The following is an 8,951-nucleotide window of genomic DNA, read 5'->3' as shown; positions in this document are numbered from 1 at the left end:
CATGACTCATCATTGGTATTGGGTATTGTTTTGTTCTAATATAAATGATTAAATCCTAGCTGTAAAGAAGCCCCCCTCCCAAATAAATTTCCATATAAAAAACATTGCTATATAGAGTCCTTTACGATAGAGCCTCACTGAAAAAATCGTCAATATAAAAAGCGGACACCATTCTGTCGGAATGTAAAAATAAAAGAAAACACAATTAACGTGGTAATCCTCACAATTTTAAAAATGTTTGAGAGGAGAGGCGCTTAAATGGCATGATGTTTTATTTAATCAACAGCAAGCAGCTGCAAGAGGAAGGGAATGCACATAAACCTCACTCAGTATCTGGCAATAATGTATATTGGAATTACTCCGATGGTGATCCTCAACTCTACTGTGAGCTAAGCAAGGAATTGCACTTATCATGCAAATCTTCATTGATAATTTTTGTCTTTCAATAGCCCACACACTAGTTATTACTTTATACATAGATGTTCAATAATTAAATAATAATGACAACACCTTTGAAAAATATAAACACCTGTCCAGATTGTTAACTAAAAAGCCGCTCCCGCATTCTAGGACATGTTTTATAGAGCTTTGAGCAAACGTATATCAAAAGAAGTATGCTGGTAACCTTCAAGATATTATTGTGGGTATCAATTATTTTCCCCTTTTTTAAATTCAATTGTATCAGCGAGCAAGGAGCACTAAAGGTTATAGTTATTACGATTAAAAATATTGTCAAAATCCAATTTTCGTAGCTCTATTAGTTCTTTTTGTCAGAAGATATGTCGTCTATCAAAGTTGGGAACATATACAGGATGTGGACTTCAAATGTTCGCGATATTCTTTTTTAAAACAAATAGGCATAGCTTTTTCAATTTTTTACTGATTTCATTGTAATAAAAACAAATTAGTACAAATTAATGTTAGGAATCCATTTATTCAACGAAGGAGTCCTCTGGCTCAATGACTTGATCCACCCAACTCCTGAACCTTATGCAGGCTCTCTTAACCAGGACCTTCTCCTTGCTGGTTGCCTGTTCCTTGATGGAGGCGATCAGGGAGGCATTTGAAGTGTTAGGACGTCGGTTGGTCCTTGCCTCCAACACACCCTAGAAGAAATAGTACAAGGGATTCAAGTCTGGTGAGTTAGAAGGCCAGGTGGCCTTATCAAAAAAGTCGTGGACATCCTTCTTCAGCCATTTCATGGACCCGTTAGAGACATGGGAGGGCGCACTACCCTTGTGCCACACCCACAGACAGTTCCCAACTTTGGATAAAAGAAGTACCGCAGTGCTCAGAACATCCAAGTAATCGTCCGTGTTCACACTAAAGCTAGTATCAAAAATGTGGGACGGCATAACGTCGCCCTCGCTGAGGATTACCTCAAAGACCATAACTGTTGCTGAGAAATTGGTTTTCACGATCTTTGGAGCATCTATGGACCCCATAGGCAGCCACGTGTTGTTCTTCCTATTAAACACCTAGTCTTGGTATAAATTCTTCTCATTTGAGAAGAACTAGAGCATATTGGGGTCCTTGGGATGCTTGAGCTTCTTCAGAAAATTGACACAATTTGTAAAGCGGTTTTCCTTGGACACTTCAGTCAACACCTGTCAAGTCTGAAGTCTCTATGACTTGCAGCGCAAATCCTCCCCCAAATACCTCATCACAGTCTTCTCTTCTACCTCCAGCTCCCTGACAATCGCCCTCATTGATATGCCAGGATCCTCTTTGACCATATGCTTTAACTTGACAATGAAGGGGGAAATCTGGACTTTCTTCTGTCCTCTATGGCCTTGGAGGCCCTCTGAATGATGATTCTTGGATCGTTCTCGCCCTCCAGTCTATTTTTCAGGTTATACACCGTACTTCAGTTGATTCTGAGCATATTGGCAATCTCACGATTGCCATGGTGACGGGACACCTCTTTTCCTGTTCATTTAATTCAATGGGAAACAGATTCTCGTATGTTAATCCCATGGCAGCTTGTTTGGTACTAACAAACAACTTATTTCCCGATCTTTCTATTGGTATATTGACAAGGCTGATATCTAATGTCGTCTTAGAGTTATGAGAGTTTCTATCAGTCGAATATTTGAAGTCCGCATCCTGTGCTTTTCTTTTTGATTTACAGACACGATGATTCAAACAATTTTCACAAACATAATAGTTATCTCTTTCAGTTTATACATATATCGTCTCTCAAAGTTACTATATTTTATATGACATAATCTGAAGCGGGTGTTTTTACACTCAACCTTATACAATCAAAATGAAACAAGGGTCCTTGTAGGCTTATGCGTCCAAGATCTCTGACTTCTAGAACCATGACGTAATAGAAAAACGCCATATTTAATAAAAATACGCACATATTGTAAATACATATCGTTATTATGTTTATTAAATTTAAAAATTGATAATATGTAGTATGTATACATATGGTACACAGTTCACAACATACACGATAATAACTTTTTACTTGCTAAAGATGTCATTTGTTAGAATTATTTCACACTCTTATCCTGATAATATGATAGTATAAAAGAAGTTAGGAAGGGTTAAGGCGCGTGTTTTAACCTTCTTCATAACAAACTTTTTTTAACTATCGTAAGATATATGAGCACAGTTGCAACAGGCAACATCAAAAAAGATACAGCCATTCGACCTAATTATGCCGTGGAGCAAAAAATTAACCCCCAAAAAAAAAAAAAAAAAAAATAGTATATATTATGTATTATCTAACAAAAAAATTTACGTTAAAATTAGAAACTAAAACGATTTACTACAAACTTTAATAAGTAAATTTCTATTGTAAAACCTCCTTGTCAACGACATTTTTTGTTATTTTATGTCCATTTGATGTGAATATAATCAAAGTTTCTCCCTTTTTTGACACTTTTGAAAATGCAACATATAGTAGTAGACCATGTGAAAATGCTGATTTGGTAAATATAAAACAATTTCTCAAATGTTTGACCCTTTGATTTAATTATTGTCGTTGTCATTGCTACTTGCCATGTTCCTTCTTCAACCCTAAATATAATGAAGATTGAAGAGAAATACAAAGATTCATTCACTCATTCTCTTCCTAATTCCCTTTTTTTAATTCGTATTTAATATACGTTCTTCTTTTTTCTGTTACTAAGCGGGACAAAAATTAGACACAAACATAAATTATTTTTATTATCTAGGATATTAATCCTCCGGACACCCCTGTGAAATTGATATAACGGTATAAATTTAAGGCAAACATGTATATGATATAGAGCAGGGTTTCCCAAACTTCCCTTGGCTTCCAAATAAACTTGTAGCGCCCCCTGCACATATAACCTTTTCTTCAAAAATTAAACCAACAAATTTATGATTAAAACACCAAATATATATTTTTTTTAAATTAACTTTAGTTTTTCACAATTCCTTCTAATGGGATGGGTGTACTTGGTGTAAGGATATTAGTTTATCCACATCAGGTTGAAACTCACTAAGAAGAAGACGTAGATCCCCACGTTTGGTAATTCTAACTTTGTCCCTTTGTTTGGAAAAAAGCATAGTAAATACACTGAAGGCCCGTTCTACCAGATATGACGTTGGAAAAGCAATCAAATATATCTTGACCTTGTTCCATAATACTGGATAGAGGTCAGATATTTTTTTGTAGCCAAAAATCTTGATAGGATATCTTGAACTTTGGACTTAGCTCAATGTCGTTTTTGATTGAAACTAATTCTTCTTCTACCTCTCTTGTTTCCTCACTACTGACTTCTAGTAATGGATTGATAACCCAGTCTGGTATTTTTAGCCCTAATATATCCTGATATCTTTCAGTCATGTCTCTTTGCAACTCTTCTATATGAGCACAATACACTTGAAGGTCATCATCAGATATTTTCTTTTCTTTATCCAATTCACAAAGGCTTGGAAATTGGTAAAGTTCATGACGTGCTAAATTTTGTTTGAATAATTTACACTTAGACAGGAAAGTGGAGATAACAGATTTGACTTTTATAAGATTGGCATCATTTCCTTGCAATTGCAAATTAATTTCATTGAATTTTAGGAATATATCTGACAAATAGGCAATATCATTCTTGATTTTTTTAAATCATGACATACCCCAATATTAGATTCTTGGAAAAATTCAACAACTGTATCAAACATAGAATAGAATCGTTTGAGGCAGTTTCCCTTTGATAGCCATCTAACTTCTGTGTGTAGCAATAAACGATCAAACTCTTCATCATTATTAATGCAAAGCTGTCGAAACCGTCTGGAATTGAGGGAATGTGCCTTGATCTTATTTGCTGATGTTATAACAGTATTAATTGATTTGTGAAGTCGACCACTAAGGTGTTTTGCTACCAGATGCTGCCTGTGAATTCCACAGTACACTGTAAGTACACCAGGTACGGCTTTCTTCCAGAAACTGATGAAGCCACGATAACGACCTATCATGAATGGTGAATCTGAATCATGAATCTGTTGCACACGCCAGAATATTAGTAAGTGGGATTTTTTTCTCTTTGAAAAAATTATCAACGATATCAAATACCGACTCTCCTTTAGTGTTTGTTATAAGTTGTCTAGCAAATAACAGTTCTTGTACCAATTTTTCATCTTTGACGAAACGATGTACAATGTACAACAGTGTGCAGAACCTCTCTTACTGGAGGCAGAATAAGCTCCTCCCCAATTGTATGAGGCTTACCAGATCTAGCAATCATCAAAAATATGTTGTATGAAGCACGCAAACCGTCAGTGGATTGTTCTGAAGTACTCAAAAACATATTTTTAATAGTTTTTTGTGCCTTGAATTTTTCTCGAAGCGACTGGAAATATGCTCTATTTTTTTCTGTTTTATCAGATTGCATTGTTCACAAATGTTCCGAAAATCTGGAGGGTCTCATGGCTTCGTTTGAAAACACTTTCTCACACAGCAGACACATAGGTTGATGTTGATTCAGTGGTGCTGATACAAATCCATATTTCAAATATTCTACGCTATACTGCCTACAGTTATTTTTTTCTTGTTGATGGGTTGCCATTCTTGATTCTGGAAAAATATATAAGATACGACTATAACTGTTGTTATTTAGGGTTGGAAATGGGTGAAAAAATTTAGAAAGTTTTTACGGAAACATCGCTTCGGGAATTTTCAAATGAGTAAGTTATGTGAGTTTGAAATGTTGCTGCAGTAAGAAGATAGATAAATCTCAAGGTCTTATGGTCCAAATAATTGAGAAATAAATATATAGAGACAAGTTATTTTTGATGGCAAATAGTATTGAGCAAAACAATATCCAAAAAGGAAGAAAAAAAACAACTCCCTACTGGGTTGGTTAACTGGTTAATACTGTAACTGTATTTTCTTGTCTAACTATTCTCAACTACAACCATGTGTTTAACAGCAGAAATGTTGATCAAGATTTGTCTATGGTCCAAATAGTTAAAGAAATAAAAGCTAATTGATGCAAAAAAAAATTCTTAATATGGTTTTATAATTACCTGACGTCTTTGAAGTCCTTGCTTAAAGTTTTAGAATGTGGAATTTGGGTTGTAGTTTTTGGATCTTACTTTTCCGTAGTTTCACGATTTTAACAAAATTATAAGTATTTATTCTAAGTAGTCTGTTTGCATTTGAGAGTAAGAGTAAACTGAGTATAGAGCAAAATATATAGGCGCCAATAATGAAGTACATTTGTACAATCTCGATATAACGTATTTTTATCGTATTAACCGGATAATATTCAAGATGTTCATTCCTGCTATTTTGTAGTCATATTTCTTTATTTTTGTAGATCAATTTGTTTGTTTTATGTAATAATATGTAATCACCGGTTTTTTTTTGGCCCCCAATCACCCCTTTTCCCATTACCGCCCCCAAGGGGGCGGTATCGCCCACTTTGGGAAACGATGATATAGAGTAACACTCAGTACAACAGGGTCAGGTGCAACAAGTAATGGAATTTTCATTGTACCATTTATACTAGTGATAGGACGATTAATTTCAATCGGAATCGGAGAACCGGATATTTATTCTGGAATCGGAATCGGGAAAATAATTTTTAATATGTGATTCCGATTCTTATTAATTACTGGTAATAAACTATTTATTTCTTTTCCAAGTTATGAAAAAAATAATAGCACACCCACCCCCAAGAATTCTAGATTTTTACTTGAAAATTCAATACTTTATTTTTCTTTCAAAAATTTTAATATTTGAAATTTAATTTAGTTCTACAATTTTTTTCCAAAGAAAATAGTTTTCTGTGAATAAATATGTATTTTTGAAATTTTTTCTCTACAGAATTTAACATTTGAATTTTTTTTCAAACAATTTTATATTATAAACTCAATTTTTAAATTTTTTTCTATAACTTTGTTTTTAATACAACAGGAGATTTTAGAAAGTTTTTTCCAAATATTTATTTTTTTGTGAATAGCTGTGGATTTTGGGAATTTTTTTTTGAAAATACGAATTCAAATACGAATTTATCTCTTTCAATGCTTCTTTTAACTTCATTCGTGTTATCCCAGTGGTATATATATCCTTAGATGTCCATAGTACATAGTTTTACCAAGTCGAAGTTATCATGCTTCTAAGTTCAATTCCTTATGCTCTGAGATGAGTCCAAGTCATGATGCCTCTAACCTAAGATGTTACCGGATCCAATATTAGTCCATTAAAATAAATGTATGTATATCATTAAAAATAAACTGTGACGTCAATTCTTTGAACGTACCCTCACTGAAAGCAGGAGTAAATTACGCAACCTTTTGTTCACCTTATAGCCTTTATGTTTTACTTACTTTATGATATGACAATGGGAAACCTCATCTATCTGAAATGATTTTCAGGACTATGTAAAACAAAATTTTAAATATGTACTATCAATAAGAACGAAAAATAAAACTTTTCTAATATATAAAACATGTTTTATTACCTTTTCGAAAAAGGAAGTTATGGTGATGCACCCTGTATAATTATTAAAAAATGAAATATATTTGAGTGTAGAGAAACTAGGGTCGTTTTATAAGTCCTTGCAAAATCCGAGTGATGATACAAATGGCACGTATCGAGGTTATGTTAGATAGTAGCATCTCTGGGAAGAACACACATCAACTTTCAGCCGATCGGTCTATTTTTTTTTCGTTTGGCATGCCTTTGAATCGGGGAATCGGTACAAAAGATTATGACAACTGTCTTTTGGTTTCGTATGGAATAATCCTCATCTGGAAAAGGGTAACTTATTACAGGTGCATATTATTTGTCGTTATTGGACCATTTGAAAACCAAGCCGCAAGAAAAACGCCCATATTGGGCCACAAAAAAAGTACTTTTCGATCACTATAATGCACCTGCTCACACATCAGCAGTTGTGGTTGAAAAAATAGTGGAGATAGGGTTCCAACTTGAAATGTCTGAAATTCGTCTTTGAGTGAGCGTCGGCCACGATTGAATTCTTTAAAGCAGTTTTTCACAGTGTTATAGGATGGTTCTTTATCGCCATTCAAAGATTTAAGTTCATCAATGCACTCTTGTCGTGATAACCCACATAAGGCATGGGATTTAATGCATATCAATCTTTTGGAATTTTTTTTCGCAAAATTAAGGATCTTGCAAAAAAAAAAATATATATATATCCTCATTGCGTTGATTTCTCCTTCAACCTAATTGGGCTTACTATCCATGCATTCAAATATTAACAGACCTTTTAGTTGGGCGTTTTTTTGTAAATGGATACAAAAAATGTAGCAGTTTAGAGTCTTAATATATATATAAAGGTGTGGTGGCTCTTCCAAGTATAGAAAGAGATACAATTTCATTTCAATTCCACATTCAGGTATACACGTTACAAGTTAGATCTTTGTTGCTTCATCAAAGAGATATACTCAACATAAGAGACAAGCATTTTGTAGGTACTTACCTTCCTTTAAAGTTCAAGAGATATGTAAATGAAGCTTTATTTCCTTTTTTTATTTTATTTTAGTCTTCCACATTTATAATTTATTTTATTCCACCAAATTTGAGCAAGATTTCTTTTTCATTCCAATGCCAAAAATGTAATTAAAAACCTGGAAAACCTAATTTGCAAAGTAAAGGCAAAAAATATGGAGTCTTTTCTACGAATTATATTTAAAAATTAGTAGTAAGTGTTGTATCAGTCCCTATTTAGGACTGAAGACTATAGTCCCGTCCAGTTCAGAGTTGGTACTATTCAGTTTTGTTCTGTAAATCAGTTTTAAAACTTATAAAGTTCTATTCTTCATGACGTCAATCAAATTGAGTTAAAAATCAGTCCCAAGAACCAATATGACCAGTCCTAAGATTGGACTGAACCGATTTAGTAGGACTGATACAACAATCTTAGTAGTAGTTAAATGATTATCGTAGAGATATCTGCTAGTAACGTCATCATCTATCAATATTCACGAATAACTGTAAGAATAATATGTACTTTAATAAGACCTTAGTTAAGAATTAGGCAAAATATTTTGGAGCAGAAAATAAACTCAAGTCCGAATCGACTTAAATTAAAACTAGAAACCCATAACTAGGGATGTGAAAATAGTCGAAATCCTCCGGAGCATACATGAAAAAAAACAGTACAAGTTGGTAACTTGCAGAAGATTAAGTGATGAAAATTGTGCCTATTTTGGGCTTGTAAATAAAAATAATGAATCGAAAATCAAATTGGTAACTCTGACAATTCAAATAACTTTTAGAAGACAGCAGCTTAGCTGTCATGAAATTTCATTAGATCAGCTACAATCAGCTGTGAAAAGGGATGAGGGTGATAAAGAAGTAAGCAAGGACATTAGCAAGAATTAGTAACAAGTTGATCTTCAATACTATTTCGAGTCCAACAAAGACTTCCAATCATAAGTCTGAAACAAATCCTTAAGGTTCATAAGGTCTTTTATGAGTACACACGAATGTGCAATCAGTTTTGTAT

Source organism: Lepeophtheirus salmonis, chromosome 5, assembly GCF_016086655.4.
Source record: "Lepeophtheirus salmonis chromosome 5, UVic_Lsal_1.4, whole genome shotgun sequence".
NCBI lineage: Eukaryota > Metazoa > Arthropoda > Copepoda > Siphonostomatoida > Caligidae > Lepeophtheirus > Lepeophtheirus salmonis.
This window is presented reverse-complemented; position numbering follows the sequence as displayed.